The sequence below is a fragment of the Carlito syrichta genome, unplaced genomic scaffold (genome assembly GCF_000164805.1).
Source record: "Carlito syrichta isolate Samal-C Ts95f unplaced genomic scaffold, Tarsius_syrichta-2.0.1 Scaffold50759, whole genome shotgun sequence".
NCBI lineage: Eukaryota > Metazoa > Chordata > Mammalia > Primates > Tarsiidae > Carlito > Carlito syrichta.
The window spans coordinates 36,729-55,258 of NW_006994855.1; positions in this window are offsets into that span (position 1 = coordinate 36,729).

Below are 18,530 nucleotides of genomic sequence, written 5' to 3' on the forward strand. Positions count from 1 at the left end.
GTACTGAAATGATAAATGTGTGTTTCCCTGGCCACAGAAATGGATTTTGCTCTGCAGTTAATGTTTCATACAACCCAACTTCATTAAGCAGAACTCAGTTAATGACATCATGATTTGTTTCATTTTATCAAATTGCATTAATTAGGGAAATGTGCTGAATATTGATTATAAAGGAACATATTCTTTTTCCTAGGAATGATGAAAGAAAAAACAAGGTAAATGGATTAATTTGCTTTTTTTTAATCTCTGTTAACTTGGAATGTGAAGATTCGTTCTCAACATGAAAACATAAGCAGCTTTGTGTTAACATAATTCTTATTGGTCAATTTAATCATAGAAATTTTCAGTGAGAGTTTTACTGGACCAGTGCCAGGCTGGCAACCATATAAATACTATATCTACAGGGTCTTAGACAATTAATAATAAGAGCTTGTCGTTTTCAATAATTTTTTTAAACAAGTGCTGAGTTATTTCTTATGGCTCTACAAATTATTCATGTTTGGCCTGTTGTATTGCCCCTGCCCTCAAAACTTAGAATAATATTGTCTGTGATCTAGGAGTTTTGTTTGTGGTAATGTTGCACTACAGGGTACACATGATACATGGTGATCTGTGCAAGTTGCTTAAAATGGTGTTGCACTGCACTTCATTATAGTAATAGATTATCCCGATAGTTGGAAATCACAACATTTGCATGGAATTATAGGTGTTCTCTAGATTGAAGCGAGATAGGTAACTTTCTTTAATGAGAAAACATGGGTGTTTTCTTTTCTTCATTCCCTTGAGGGCTCTAGTTCCAGTTCATATTAGCGCATTTCACAAATATAGCCACATGCAGCCCAACAGCTGTTCTGTATTCAAACCCAGTAAGCATGTCTTCCAGTGGCACATGAAACAACTCATATCCTTTAGAAGCAAGTACCTACTGGGGTCAAAGCTGAGGTCATCTTCATATTTAAGCTCTGAATAACCAAGAAGGAGGCTTTATTTTAGACTCAGAGCTGGGAATTGTTTCTTGCACATGAATGCCATCATCCGAAGTAAGATAAGCAAATTAAGCAATCGTTTGTATACAAAACAGTTCAGAAATATGCACACATGAATTTAGGTACAGACAAATGCGTATAAATGTATATTTATATATAAACACACAAATACTTAAAATGCTAAAGCAGATTGGACCCTCAGTCTCTTTTTTGTCATTTCAAAAATAGAGTTTAATAGGCATACGACGAAATATCTTTTTGAAAAATTGCAAGACTAATTTTCAATTTAAAATTCAGAATCTACATTAGATGGTGACAGATTTCCATAACTAATTTAAGGAACTCATAATCTTCTTTCTTTCCAGATCTCACCATACTTATTTCTAAAACAACTCCTTCCCACAAGATAGTCTAGGATTCCATGGTAGTTTATGCCCATAATCCCAACATTTTGGGAGGCCAAGGTGAGAGGATTGCTTGAGCCAAGGATTTCAAGACCAGCCTGGGCCACAGAGTGAGACCTGTCTCTACAAAATATCAAAAAATTAGCTCAATGTAGTGGCACCTGTAGTTCCCGCTACTTGGAAGGCTGAGGCTGACAAATTGCCTGAACCCAGGAGATCGAGGCTGTGGTGAACAATGGTGGTGCCACTGCACTCCAGCCTGAGTGACAGAGTGAGATCTAAAATAATAAAATAAAAATATTCGGGTCATCTTGAATCAGCAGTATAAATAATATTTTATTATGTCAATAATTTCGATCTATTAAAAATAAAAAATAAGTACAAAATATACTTGAAGAATATTTAGTAATTATCCACATGAAAACAACACTTCCCTAGAGATTTTAGAGAAAGCAAATATAAATTTCAGAGATAGAGCATAAGGAAAGTTAACAGGGTAGGTGGGGTCTGCTGTGATTACACAGAGTGTGAGAGGGTCGGGCTTAAACCTACTGAATACAGGGTTTTTTCTATTATTCCCTGAGTATTCAGGATGCATAAAATATTAGATCATCTGAATTTAAGCATGTATAAAGATGATAACAAAACTTAATGTTAACTTGATTTTTAAAAAATATTTTATTTCACAACTTTTATATTTACAGAATTTGAGAAGACCAACATAGTTATCACATTCTCTGCATCTGATGTTTCTAATCATCAACTTCTTATATTCGTATGGCATCTTGTTTACTGACTGTGAATCAATATTGATGCCTTATTGTTAACTAAATTTCATGCTTCAACCTGATTTCTTTAATTTTTAATCATTTTTGTTTCAGGATCGCAGTATTTAGATGTCATGTCTTCTTCGGCTCTTGTCCGTGACAATTTCTCAGATTTTCATTGTTTTGATAATCCTGACAATTTTGAGGCATACGAATGAGGTATTTTGTAGACTCCTTAATAGTTGATTTGTTTGATATTTGATATTTTTGTTATGATTAGACAAGAAGTATACATTTCAAGAAAAAAGACTACAAATGGTTAAAGTGCCATTTTTTATCACCTCTTATCAGGAAAGTATGCTATTAACACAGTTTCTCATTGCTGAAGTTGACCTTTATCATTTGGTTTTGAGGTAGTGATTATTATGTTTCTCCACTAAATAGTTCATATTTTTTCCCTGCACTTTTCATAAGTGCACCTTGTAAAAAAGGTCACTCTGTGCATCCTACATTGAAGGGGTGGGAAATTATATTCCATCTCCTTAAGAGCAAGAGTATTGTTTTTATGCATTATTTAGGATTCTTCTCCACAGAGGACTTTATCATCTTTTGTTTTTTTATTTATTCAATCACTTATTTATATCAATATGGACTCATGGATACTTATTTTGTAATCTGGGGTATAGACTAATATTGCATCATTTAATTTAATTTTTTGCCTGTATTATTCCACATTTGGCCATTAGGAGCACTTTCATTAGGCTTTTATGTTTCTTTGGCACACTCCCATCAATTTAGATTTTTTCTTTTAGTGTCTTGTTACTTTTTGTACATGATGCTCCAGACACAGCTTGTATAATCTTGGTATCAGTCCTGGAATCAGCCATTCCTCCAAGGAACCCTCATTAATTTTATGGGACAGTAGCATTATAAATCAATATTGAATCACTAGGTGTTCTCATTGCTAGTGGAATAACTTAGTTTTATTATTTCACTGATACCATGAAAGCTTGTATGAAGCTGTCTTAAATAATGTAATTTTATAGTGTCATGAATTTAGGAAATGGGAGTCTTTCAACTGTTATGTTTCTTTATTATTTTGTTATTTATTTATTTTTTAATTTTAAAAATGTGGGGTAAAATTCAGGGTTAGGTATACAAATGTTCATTATGCAGGTACCCTTGTTGATGAGGTGTATCTCCCCTCACCCAGCAGATTTTCGCGACTGCCAATTAAGCCTCCCCCCAGTCCTTGGCAGTTTCCTGCTACTGCCAATCCTTTTCTTAAAGTATTATGATAATTGTTTAAGGTCCACTTATGAGTGAGGACATGTGATACTCAGTTCTTTGTTTCTGTGATAGATAACTCAGTATAATAGACTCTAAGTTCATTCAAGTTGTAGTGAAGTTCAAATCACTCTATGAAAAATATACCTGTACACATATGTTTATTTCAGCAATGTTTACAATAGTAAACATGGAACGAACTGTGCTGTCCATTGAAAAAAGACTGGACAAAAAATGTGGTATATATATATATATGATGGAATATGACACAGTCATAAAGAAGGACAAAATTAAGACTTAACATTCTAGGTCTTCTGCCTTTTTTTTTTAAACTTCAGAATGCATTTGCCAATACCTATAGAATAACTTGCTGAAATTTTGAATGGCATTGTATTGCATCTATAGATCAGGTTAGGAATAATTGACATCTTAATAATACTTTCCCAATATGTGAAACTGGAATATCATTCTATTTATTAAACTTTTCTTTGATTTCTTTCCTCAGGGAATTGTAATGTCCTGATGAAAGATTGTGTACAAAGTTTATTATATTTTATCTTACTGAATTCAGGCTACAATGTAAATTTAATTGTCTAAATAACAGAAACTTAATTTTCATTCTTCTGGAGCCTAGAAAGTTCAAGGTCAAAGTGTCAGCAGATCTGTCTAGTGAGGGTTACTTTCTATTTGTATGTTTTCTCACCGTGTCCTCACAGACCAGAGAGAGAGGAATAAAATTCTCTTGTGTCTTCTTCTAAGGGCACTAATTCAATTCCTGTATCTCCCAAATGACTCACCTCCTAACACGATCACATTGGGAGTTTGCCTGTCAACATTTGATGGAGGGCGGGGGGAGGAACATTCAATCCAAAGGATATTTATACGTAAGTATTTCATTCCAACAGTCATTGCTTGTATGTAGGAAAGCAATTGACTTTTGTATAGTAGCATTGTATTCTGTGGCCTTGCTATTCTTGTTAATTAGTTTAAGGAGTTATTTTGTCAGCGCTTTGGGAATTTCTACATAGATAAATGTCCTCTAAAAAGGAAAAAAAAGTCTTTTATTTATTTTTCAATATGCATAACTTTATTTCATTTTATTTTCTATTGCACTAAGAAAGACTTTTAGGATAATTTTGAATTATTATTATTATTATTATTATTATTTTTGAGTTGGAGTCTCACTCCGTTGCCCAGACTGGAGTGCAGTGGCTGCTCCCGGCCACCGCAGCCTCGACCTGCTGGGCTCTGGCGATCCTTCCGCTTCAGCTTTCTGAGTAGCTGGAACTACAGGTGTGCGCTACTACGTCGGCTAATTTTTTGATTTATTGTAGAGATGAGGTCTCGCCAAGTTGCCCAGGTGGGTCTCGAACCCGCGGGCTCAGGCAATCCACTCACCTTGGCCTCCCAAAGTGCTGGGATTACAGGCTGAGACACCAAGCCCGGATAATTTTGAATTAGAGTGGTAAGAAAGGACATCTTTTTCATGCCACAGATAATACTGTAAGTATTTTCTGGATGTTCTTTAAAAAGTTGAAGAAAAGCTCCTATGTTCCTAGTTTGCTGAGACTTTTCATCAGGAATGACTGGAATTCTGGGAAATAGTGTCTCTAAAAAAATTAATAAAATAATTTTTTGTTATTTTTGTCAGCTGATGTGGTAGAACAAAGTTATTAATTTTTGATTGTTGAATTCTGTGGTCTGAATGTTTGTGCCCCTTTCCTTCAAATTCATATGTTGAAATTCTAACTCCTATAATGATGGTATTAGGAGGTGAGGGTTTTAGGAACTGATAAGGTCATGAGGGTAGAGTCCTTATGATGAGATTAGTGCCTTTATAAAGGAGATCCCAGAGAGCTAGCTAACCCTAACCCTAACCCTAACCCTAACCCTAACCCTAACCCTAACTCTTCTCATATGTCAGCTATCTACCAACCAGGAAAGGGGCCTTCATCACACACTGAGGCTGCTGGTGTCATAATCTTAGAGTTCCCAATCTCCAGAGCTGTGAGAAATAAATATTTGTTGTTTTTAAGTCATCTAGTCTATCACCTTTTGTCATGGCAGCCTGAATGATCTAAGACAATGAACTAGTACTGGATACCTGGTCATAGTGTATAATTAATTTTATTTTGTTTGGGACTTAATTTGCTGAAGGTGTTTTAAAAGTTTTGCATCTATATTCACAAGAGAGAGATTGATCTGTGCTCTCCATATTTTATAATTTGGCTTAATATTATTGTAAATTGAGTCTCAGAAAACGAGATAAAGTGTGTTCCTTTGCCTCTTATTTTTGGAAGATATTGTGGAGATGGTATTCTTTCTTAAATGTTTGATAGGATTCACTGACAAGACTCTCTTGATTTCATGTTTTCTTTGTTGAAAGATACAATCTGAGCTGGGCTCTGTGGCTCAGCCTGTAATCCCGCGCCTTTGGGAGGCTGAGGTGAGTGGATTGCCTGAGTTCACAGGTTCGAGACCCGCCTGAACAGCAAGACCTCATCTCTACAATAAATAAAAAAATCAGCCGGGCGTGGTAACGCATGCCTGTAATTCCGGCGACTTGGAAGGCTGAGGCGGAAGGATCGCCGGAGCCCAGCAGGTTGAGGCTGTGGTGGCCAGGAGCGGCCACTGCACTCCAGTCTGGGTGACAGAGTGAGACTCCAACTCAAAAAAAAAAAACCCCAAAAACAAAAAAGATACAATCTGTCAGTTAGATTTATTTGATAGATATAGGCCTATTCAGATCATTTCTCCTTCTGTATGATATGGTGGTTTGTATCTTTCATATATATATATATTTTAAAATTGTGGGGTACAGTTAAGCATTAGGTATACAAATATTCATTGTGCAGGTACCCTTGTTGATGAGGTATGCCCCCCTTTTCCCAGACAGATATTGACTACCGTTAATCCCACCTCCATTCCCCTCCCTTCTCCTACCCATAGTTTCCCGCCACTCTCCATCCTTTTCTTATAGTATTACAGTAGTGGTTCAAGGTCCACTTATGAGTGAAAACATGTGATACTGAGATCTTTGTTTCTGTGAGAGATCACTCAGTATTATAGACTCTAATTCCATGCAGGTTGCTGCAAAATTCATGATTCTGTTTTTTTTTTTATGGTTGCATAATATTCCATTGTGTATATGTACCACATTTTTTTAATCCAGTCCTCTTTTGATGGACAGCATGGTTGGTTCCATGATCTTGCTGTTGTGAACAATGCTGCGACAAACATATGTGTGTAGGTATCTTTTTTATAGAATAATTTGAGTTCTTCAGGGTATATTCCCAGTAGTGGAATTGCAGGGTCATATGGAACGTCGATTTTGATCTACATCTAAATTATCAAATGTGTGGATATAAGCTTGTTCACAGTATCCTTTACTAACTTTTCAAGGTGTGCAGGATCAGAAAGAGTCTTCTTTTATTTTTAACATTGCTAGTTTGTGGCTTCTTTTTGTTGATTATTTTGAGTAGACATTTATCAATTTTACTGACCTTTTCAAAGAAAAACATTGAAATTCTTTGTTGTTGTTTTCTGTTTTGAATTTTATTGATTTCTGCTTCAAGTTTTATTATTTCCCTCTGCTTACTTTCAGCATAAGGTGATCCTCTTTCCCCAGTTTCCAAAAGAGGGAGCTTAGGTTATTGATTTTAGATTTTTTCTTTTCTAATATGTGCCAGTCTTAACTCCTTTCTGCCAATAGTGGTGTGTCCCATGTGTCTTCAGGGTCTTTCCATGATGATATCATAGACCTTTCATATGTGTACACTTTATCTTCCTTATGGTCTCAGTTTTAAACCTGGTAGACTATAAGCAACACTACAACTTCTTCCAGCTTAATTTGACTCCAAGTATTCTGTGTCTTCTGTTACCTGTGATCCACTGAGTCTACCAGTTTTTCACTGATCCTCCTTATCATTATTTCTGGCTTTCAATTCCTTCCTTAATCAGTTCAAATGCCACAATTTAGTATTATCCATCACTTCCTTGCATACTGCCTCAGTCAGTTCTGCTTCTGCTTCAGCTGCAACCTTAGTTCTATCCAAATATCTGCCTCATCCAACCACAGTTCCACATAGTTGGGGAGAGATTTATCCCCACACTCTTTTGGACCAACTTTCAGTCATAACCCCTCTCCCCAATTAGACCCCTAAAAAAGGCATGTATGTGATTCCCCTGATATTCTCATTCTTCTTCTCTCTTTGATCACACTTGCCTTAAAATTAATTATAAGTTGGTTTTAAACTGATCAACTCAGAAACTTTAGAACATCACATAAAATATCACTTGTACATTTTTAGTAAGAAAGTCAGTAAGATTTTCAATCATGTAGATGTTAGTATTTTATGCATGAAGCTGACATTCTCTAGTCTGCTGCCATGCTTTTCCTTCAATATTATCACTTTATCCTTATACTTAACAAGCAGTGATCTTTCCTTCATGCATGGCTTCGGCAAGCACTGTTATCCAATGGCATTAAAAGAGTCACTTTAGCAGCAGAATTTTCTGATTCTTTATGAGGACATTCTATGTTACAAGTAGTACGAATGATCAGTCAGTGATGTATAGAACCATTTCTAATGTTTTAATTTTCTCATGCTTGATGCAAATGGAAAGCTCTGTTTCCATAACCACAAGAGATCTAGCTTATGCACTGTCACAAGAATAAAATACAGGGAAGCAAAGTTTCTAAAAATGTGTCAACATTCACATGTTCCCGGAAGCCCGGTGCGTGGCTGTCACTGACAGCTTGAGAGTGTTTGGTAGGTCCATGCACATTCAAGCAGAAGGCATCTGACGGGCAGAGCAGTGTGCCATCTGACCACCTAGCTAGTTTTGGTTGTTTATTGTTAGTTCAAGTTTACATACCTGCTATCAAATATCTGCTACACAGAAAGGATTACTTTTAAAATAAAAAGATGTTTCACAACTGACACCTATTCCTCAACTTATTTCCAAATATTAATTTAAAAGTTCACTGAAGTAGATTCCACTCAGCCTCAGTAGATTCCACTCAGTAAAACTGTGATTGTACAGTCAAGGTGAGCAGCAGTGACATCCTTACTTTACTGTTAGCAAAGCCTCAAAGCTAGCTCTGAAGATAATTTCCAACTTCTCCTTTTACTTCCCTTCCTTTACTAACTTCCCAAGCATGTCATCATTTCATTCAAGACCACGTTTCCTGTAATGTTTCTCAGACGAGAGGGAGGCACATTCCATACTGAGAAGAGCAAGAGACAGGAGTTAGATAATCGGGGTAGATTCTCATCCTGCCTCTGCCACTAGTGGCAGTGTGACTAGTTACAATTCCTCTAAAAGTTTTCTGCAAAGTAAATAAGCTGTCATTATCTTCTCAATGTTTTGTAAGGATTAGTTGAAATAATTAATATGTTAGTGTAACATGTATACTGGTTATTATCATTGGAATTCATTTGCATTTGATGTTTGCCCCAAATATTTTCTCTAGTCAAAACAATTTTCATACGATGTGAAATTAAATCTCTAGACTGAAGGAATAAGACATTAAAACTGAGGAGTGTAAATATTATAGAGTGGGGTGTGGAAGTTCATCATGCAACTTTTACATAACTCACATCTAGAGATTAAGAAGCAGCCTTCTGCCGAGCTCCTATATAGGTCCTAGAAATAAATAGGGTCAAGAAGACCCAGCTCGAGGAACAAAAGGAAGACTTCCCAGGCACTCAGGTGTGTATTTTCTTGTCAAATTATCTTTCCCTGGATTCTTTTTTGTTCCTGACATTTTCCATGTCACCAACTTGTTCTCATTAAAACATAATACAAGGTTTGAACGCCCTGAAATGAATAAAGAGAGCCAATGTGTTGCCTGAGTGTTCTCCTATGCTTCATTACCATTCTAGAAAAATTATATTTGGTCTGAAAGGCATAAAACACCATGTCGGAGTACACATATGGTTAATTCTAGTGATTTTTCAGGGTGATCTTTTTTTTTTCTATTCATGCCTTTGTGACATAAATGGATTCTTATTACACTATGATGGTTTGCTTTTGAGCCAGAATTTCAGGACGGTAGAAGAAATTATAGTCTTTTACCCTGCTCTTTCAAATAGCTCCATGCAGGGAAGAGTTCTTGTGTGTCCACAGCTCCAGGGAAGCCACACCACTAATGGAGAAAAGCCTGCCCCTAGCCACTGTGCTCATTCAGAGTTGTCCTGAAATTCTAGCCTGAGCTGAGCTCTGCTCCCTGGGTGGTCTCCCCTCTAAGGAGGAAGCATTCTGAGTCTCCAAAAATTTCAACCACTATAAGAACAGCCTTGTGGTTTTTCTAAGAGTCACACTGGCTTTCCAAATATACTCTTAGAGCATATATAAAGCTGAGAAGAACTTAAAGAATATAGGTAATAAAATTGTATTGTAGATGGGATTTATGCTAAGTAAGTCTATTTTAGCTACTCTTGCCAGAAAAAACACAAAAGAAATGAGTAACTATGTAAGATGATAGATATGTCAAGTTGCCTCACTATAGTAATCTTTTCACGTTTCACTGTCTATATGCATTTCATAATGTCATGTTATGTACCTTAATATACACAATAAAATGTATTTTGAAAAACTGAGAACATAAGGAATGCTTCCGAAGCGCACACCTTTCTTATGCTATATGAATTAGGTGTGGGTCTAGATGATGGTTCCAGGCATTAGAATGACAGCACTTATTTTGCTAATGTTAAAGGTTATGCCTGAACTAGAATTCATAACTGTAAGGGATTAAAAATACATGTCAATGCTTAATTATAAAATATAATTTTTCGTTGCCTTCACATAACCTGTTACTAAAGAAAGATACACTTAGAGGATCACAGTGTCAGAAAAACCTACATCTTGTGCTTCTCAATCCCTTGAACTCAATTGACAAAAAAGAACCCAACAGGTTTCAGGGGTGTCTGCAAAGTCTACAGGTTATTAGAAAGTATTGTAGAAGCAAGAAGTGTGGGATTGTTGCTTAAGAAATGGGCCCTTTTTTCTCTGAGTGCATGAATATAGGAGGAAGAAGAGATAAAGTATGAAAAAGGCAGTAGTAATAATGGTCATCTGAAAAGTATGACAACTTGCCAAGAATTGCATAGGTCATCAGTGGCAGAATCAAGAGGAGAGGGTGTAACAACTAGCTGTTAATTTCATGTTTCTTTTGATTGCTGCAAAACCAAAATAAGATATCACCTCACACTTGTTAGGATGGCTCAATTATCCAAAAGTCAAAGGATAACAAGTGAGGATATGGTGAAAAGGGATCCTTGTGCGTGGGACTGTAGACTGGTACAACCATTATGGCAAAAAGTATGAACGTTCCTCAAAAAGTTAAAAATAGAGCTACCATATTACTCAGAAATCCTTCTTCTGGGTATATACTCCCAAAAGATGAAATCAATATCTCAAAGAGATGTCCATACTCCCATGTTCATTGTAACATTGTTTACAATGGCCAAGATATGGAAATAACCTAAGTTCCAGTCAACAGATGAATTGGCGAAAAAAATATCATACACACACAGTAGAATATGCTTATGTATGCCTTAAGAAAGAAGAAAATATTGCCATTTGTGACATGGATTCCCTGAAAGGCATTATGTTAAGTGGAATAAGCAGACATAGAAAGACAAATACTGCATAATTTCATATGTTTGATCTAAGAAAGTGGAACTTCTAGAAACATAATGATGGTTGCTAGAAACTGGGGAAGAGGAGAGTAGAAAGAATGAAGAATATTAGTCGGAGGGGATAAGGTTTCAGGTATAAGACAAATAAGTTATGGGGATCTAATAGATTGCATGGTGGCTATAGGAAATATATTGTATACTTGAAATATACTAAGAAAATAGATTTGAAGTGTTGTCACCAAATACAAAAAGTGGATAACTATGAGGGGTTATGGATATGTTAGCGGCATTGTAGTAGTCATTTCACAATGCATATATCTATCAAAAGAACATTTTTGCAAATCTCAATACATATAATTTGCATTTGCCCATGAAACCTCAATAAAGCGGAAATAAATGTTTATTTCCAACCACACAGCTTTATCACCTATTTCCCCACTGTAAACCATGGAATCAGTTTCTCTCACTTTGAATGTCTGCATTCATGCACACTTTTTACTAAAAAAGTTATGTGACAATTAATGGATATGTCAGCATGTATTTAATTATATGTGAATTTATGTTTGGAGAAGATATGGATACTATGGACAATTTCTGAGCTGGCTTTGTGAAATGTAAAATGAAAAACTATGCCCCCTGCCCTCAAAAGGCACAGATGAGGGGAAGAAATATTATCAAATAAACCCTCTGTTTTCTAAGGCAGTAGTTAAGAATAGATGCAGTGGGAATATGGATGAGTGAATTTGTGAGTTCTCCTTGAAAGAGAAGAGATGAATTCACGTCCTCAGAACTCAGTTTGCATTGGCCAGAGAGATGGGTCTTTAGATGGCTTATGTGAAAGCTTGGTGGTGTGAAAAGGAAGGATGCCTATTTGATTTGATCTACTTTTGTAACTTTCCAAGAGTGAAAGTATTCAATTTTTTGCTCAGTATTCTTAACCCCTACCATGAGTGAAGTTACTTTAATGAAGGAATTAATTACTTGCTTTTCTCTGCTGTTGCTGAGACACCCTTCTGCCCAAATAGGCAACCGATTATTGATCATAACCCCAAGAGTATGTTCCATAAAAAAGATAGACAAGTGGGACCTCATCAAACTGAAAAGCTTTTGCAAAGCAACAGAGATCATCAAGAGAGCAGGGAATACAACCCATAGAATGGGGAAAAAATATTTGCTAGCTGCATATCTGACAAAGACCTAATATCTAGGATCTACAAGGAGCTCCAATGAGCTGAAAGGAAAAACAAACAAACAAAAAAACAGCCCTATTGAAAATGGGCAAAAGATATGAATAGATACTTCTCAAAAGAAGATATACAAATAGTAAACAGATACATAAAAAATGCTCAGCTTCACTAATCTTCAGGGAAATGCAAATCAAAACCACATTGAGATACCACCTAACTCTAGTATGGATGACCATCATTAATAAATCAAAAAGCAACAGATGTGCTGGCAAGGATGTGAAGAAAAGGAAATGTTGATGAGAGTGCAGACTAGTTCAACCTCTATGGAAAACAATGTGGCCATTTTTAAAAGAACTAGAAATTGACCTTCCATATGACCCAGCAATCCCCCTTCTGGGAATATACTCAGAGAAACTAAAATCATTCAACAACAACAAAAATACCTGCACACCCATCTTTAATTCAGTAATATTCATAATAGCAAAAACATGGAACCAACCCTTCTGCCCATAGAAAGTGAACTGAATAAAGAAAATGTGATACATATACAAAATAGAGTATTATGCAAGCCATAAAAAGGGAAAGAATTATGGACTTTGCAGCAACTTGGATGAATGTAGTGTCTACCATACTCAGTGAGCGATCACAGAAGAAAATAACTGAATATTACATGTTCTCACTCACAAGTGGGTCCTGAACATTTATCACGATACTACAGGGAAGGATTGGCAGTGACAGGATGCTACCAGGGATGAGGCACATAGCATAACTAAGGGTTCCTGATTGAAAACCAGGGAAATGAGCATCAGCGGAGACCCAAACTTCACCTGAACGTAGACCACGTCTGTATCTAATCCCAACATGTACTGCATATCTTTAAAATAAAATAAAGGCATATTTATTGGCATTGGTAGTATGGAATTATGTTGCTTCTCTAGAACTCGTACTGACATGATAAAATCAGAAAATATACAGCAATTTAAAGAGTAGGTGATCTGTAAACAGAAAACAAAATATAGAAAACTCAAAAAAATGTGATTATGAAAAATCCAGTATACTATTGGATCTAGGAGGGGATATTGGTTGAGAAGAATAGTTTGTGTGTGTGTGTGTGTGTGTGTGTGTGTGTGTGTGTGTGTTTAAGAAAGACTCTAGGTCATGGATTTATGATGAGCCACAGTATATATTTAGATTATACAAGGAACAATGAATAAGATAATTCATGTAGCCAAAGTTAAAGTTATGGATAGATATGGTTAGATAGGTAGGCAGATACATTAGATAGCTAGATAGATGATAGATAGATAGATGATAGATGGATAGATAGAAAGAATAGATAGATAGATAGATAGATAGATAGATAGATAGATAGATAGATAGATAGATACAGAATGGCTAAAGTAAGCAAAGAAGTTAACCTCAATATTTTAGCTATAGTAGTGAGTAAGATCATCAATTGAGAACAAGTAGAGAAGCTCTCAGATTTACGAAGAAAAATAATTTTTAATTGCTGTAGGAAATGAAAGAAGGTGAACAAAACACATATTTGACTTGATATAGATCTGAGTACTTATAGTTAATGTTTCACCTGTGTGATTTCAGACAAGGTGATTCCTTTCTCTGACCTTCAGTTTCTTCTGTAAAATGAGAGCCTTTGTTGAAAGAATCTCTAAAATCCTTTATTTCTAAAATCATTTTTGGGATTTACTTTCAGCTACAAATAATTCAAGCCTCAACGTGATCTATTCAAAATCATCAAATATAAAACATTTTTATTTCATGACAGCTTTGCCAAGAGTATTCACTAGACATGTACATGAGACATAGATGAAGGGAGCTGGCTTTGTGGTACAGCTCATCCCCCTCCCATCCTGTCCTCCAGTTCACACTTGCCCACAGAGATTGTGCAGTGGACAGTACCTGGTAGAGTGCAAGATGATACCTACGCTGTTGAGATGCAAGAACGATTGACAAGCTTGTGTCACCCTAACTGGTTTTCCTTGTTTTTTTTCTCCCATGTCCTTACTTTCTGTTTTACAATTGCTTAGTCATATTTAAATTACAGGAAGTTGGGAAGGGAGACCATTGCCCTGCACCACTCCTTTTAGGGGAAAACTAGTGAATGAAAATAATTTAATCAGCTTGGAGCTCTTTAAGAACAACAGAGATATCAGCCTTTAAAGGCTAATGCATTGTGATGCTTGTTATCCTGGAAGTTCTTTAATCACTGCTCAGTGGGATAGTATTTGACCAAATACTGCTTTTTTACAAAGTAGTAGGGGTGCCAAGGAATCTAGTAGCAGGTGCTTTGCCCCTAGAGGAAATATTTATTAATTTAAAATAAACTTAAATTATACTTTAAAAAAAAAGTCTGTCTTCATGAGATATTGTTACTATAATGTTTATTCTGGACTGGATGTGGTGGCTCATGCCTGTAATCCCAACAGTTTTGGAGGCCTTTTTTGGGAGATTACTTGAGCGTAGGAGTTTAAGGCCAGTGTAGGCAGCATAGCATACCTCATATGCACAAAAAATAAAAATTAGGTGTTTATGGTAGTGCATGCCTGTAGCCCCAGCTCCTTGGGAGACTGAGATGGAAGGATCACCTGAGTTCAGGATGTCCAGGCTGTGGTGAGGTATAATTATGCCACTAGCACTCCAGTCTGGATGAAACAGTGAGACTCTGGCTAAACAAAATAAGTTTATTCTGATGATAAATGGATTAGAAGATCGATGTCTTCTCCAGTCTAGGGAAGAGAGGTCCATTTATTCTTCAACTTTCTGTGGACATGGGCAGTTAGGGCATCTCAGTGCATGTACCTGAAATCTCGAATGCTACTCAAAATAGCCTGACCCAAAAGCCAGCACCCTGAGAGGAGGAACCACAGAACTGCCTTTCACCAATTCTGATGGGACATATGGTTGCTGGAGTACAGAGGCAAAAATTCAGCTCTAAATCCTGTAACAATCTCTGCAACACTTCAACTCCTACATAGACAGATTTGCTGCCACTATGTTAGAGTTCACCCAGTGCAATTTAGAATAGCTAAAATGTGTGGCCTTGCTAATCAGAGCTTATCATGAAAACACCACCACAGCCTTCACAATAGACGAGCTATTATCACCTCTGTAATTCACTGACTCCTGTAGTGCCTGGGCATATTTCATCAGGCTGTCCAGTTAATCCTCCCACAAAGCAGTGAGACTGTCAGATTCAATGGAATCAGCTCTGTTAGAGGATATAAACCTATAAGAAAAGGTAGCTGTAAACGGTTTGAATGTGTAAATTATGTATACTAGCAATTAAATTAAAATTTTAAAAAGGAAATAATTTTTGGCCCCATCTATTTAATGATGGAGAACCTTAGCTGTATGTTGGATTTTTGTGAACTTAATACTTATAATTCTGTGAAGACTGGATGACACTCATTTTCTCTCTTTGTGCAGAAAATAATATGCAAAAGTAAAGTGAACCATACCAAAATATAATTTATAGAAATGAATCAGCTTTTAAATATTGTGATGAATTGCAAAGCAACCCAAGATGAATAAGACAGTAGTATGTACTGCAAGTTATTTGTTTCCCAGTTAATAGACTTTTAAAAAGGACTTTACAGAACTACCTACATCCTTGGTCCTTGAAGACATTTTTTTTGGCCATAACCCAGGTATATTTGATATAGCTTATAGTTATTTGTTAAGACAGTTGTAAATGTTGGCACCAAAATATATTTTCAATTTGAGAATCAAAAGATACGAGTTATACCGAAAATACTGTTATCAACTTGCACATGACCTTGAACAATACATTTCACTTCTCTAGAAATTGAATTAACTGATCTTCAGAATCAGAGAAGTGCCACTCTCCTAAAATTTCACAGTTTTTTTTATGCCTGTTAGCTTACTGTAACTTATTTATGTATATGACAAATACAGTATTCTGCATTTGTTCAACTTATAGGAAGGTACATTTTATTATTGGGGTTCTTGAATGTGTTTGAGCTACATATATTTGAAGCATGTAGTCAGCCAAATTTTCAGCTTATGAAGGTACAATTTTAAAGTTCTACATATGGTTTGTAGTATATCTATGTGCTTAATTATTGCAACATATGCTCTCATATAGAAGTTCAAAATATATTTACTGAGAACCCACATTAGGACTGTTACAAATCTAGCATTTCCGAATATTACAATATACTAAATGTTTTACCATGTTTTAAAATAACCATCCATTATGGTTATACTGCTATATCAATTTAACTGAAAATAATTAATTTAACTGAAAATAATTAATTTAACTGAAAATAAAAAATATGCAAACTTAGGAGAAACTATATATTTGAAAATATTATAAAGATAAGTAAATAATACAAATGAAGATTCACGCTAGAATCCAAAGGCCCCAACGTTTTAATCTTACTCTGGGTAATGGGAACATTTTATTAACTCACTATTACGAATTGCATGAAAAAAATACAAAATGATAATTTTCCTAGCAAAAATCTAGTAGTAAGTCATGCAAAATAGATTTTCCGAGACCCTCCTAGATATGGTAGGAAGTGAGCTGACTTACAAAGAAGTGGTAGTTGGGGGCACCATGCCATAAGGATTGGGGAGAGGGAATAGCATGTGAGGAGACATAACAGAGTAGACCCAGCAGCAATGGTAGTGACAGAACATGAGTATTAGTGCAGCAGCCATCAGAAAGAGAAATAGATGAACTCTCCAAGGTGCTGAAAATAATAGCATTGGGGGAGAACAGGCCAGATGTGCGTGTAGAGGCAGATATTTAAACTCACTTAATCTTTATTTTCTATTCAAAAGCCTCCACAGTGTTGTTAGATGTACTAACACCAAAAGTTTCTATCTCCAAACCGCAGGCTTAGTCTGGGGTTTATCATACCTGGGTTATTGCTCCCATTGCCTTTCTGGTCCCCTTAAATAGAGGAATAGATAAAATGCATATGAATGATGTTTTTAAATAAGACTTCGTTGCTTAGAATACTCATGTGGAAGATAGCATAGGACAATTGAAAAAAAATTGAATTATAAGAATTAGTTCCAACAAACTGCAGAATTACAAAAAGAGAGATCTATATCTATATCTATCTATCTATATATATACCACTATGATTATGTCAAGTTTTATAATGTTAGGAAAGATAGGCTGATTAACTTTAAAAAGTGCATTTATAAGGTTGTTCTTACATCTTTAATGGCATGTGACCAATAGGTAAGTACTGGAAATAGCATGAGTTTCAAAAACAGCATAAAAACACATAGATTCTAAAAGATCTCAAAGGTCTCTCTGTTATTTCTTAAGTCTGCTTATTATGGAAGTCTGGCAGTTAATTATAATTCCTTAAAATTGAACCTTCTCTTCTACTATATAGAAACAAAACCAAGTTTGCATAATAGAGTTGCCTGAAAGCCTAATAATAAACATAACTAATGAAAAGATGTCTTAAATGATAGCATACAATTACTATTTTACAAAACCTAGTAACATTTTCAATCTTTTTTTGTGTGGGATTGTTATGATTAACTTTTGTTCAAGAACTAATATGGTCAATTTTATTTTACAAATAGCATTTTATTTTCCAAGTAATATTTGTAGGTTGATAAATAGTGATCAAACTCTAGAAAAAATAGCCACACTTGAAAGGAATGGTACAATCTTCAAGAAAACTAACCCTAAAGTTCCTTGTCTTAATTAAACAATTGAGTTAAGAATTATTTGGTAGTTTTGTAGAGTGCAGTTAGATGTCGATGTCAATGGAAAAGTGATATCCTATGAAGACTGTCTGTTGCTTTATTTATTTCAGAATGTTTGAATTTTGCTTAAGTTGTTTATGGGAAATATGTTTTATTTAAAGTTCTGGCAGGTGTCACACTTTGTGCAAACTGGAACCAGCTCTTTGAGTTACATGACAGCTAAAGCATGCAATAAATCAACAGGTGAAGGAGTTTGAGTTGAGGAGGGTACACATTTCCTGAGGATTTATTTATACCTTAAACTGTTTGCTTTGTTTTTTTTTTGTTTGCTAGTCCACATTTAAATCAGGTGTCTGTATGTTGCAGTGTGTCTTAATTATTAATTTCCTAAGATGAATATTACAGCAAACAATAATTTACAAAAAGAAAAAATTCTAATTACATATTTGTTATTCAGGAGCTAAGTATTGTCTCTCCTTTCTTTCTTTCTTTTTTTTTTTTTGAGTTGGAGTCTCACTCTGTCACCCAGACTGGA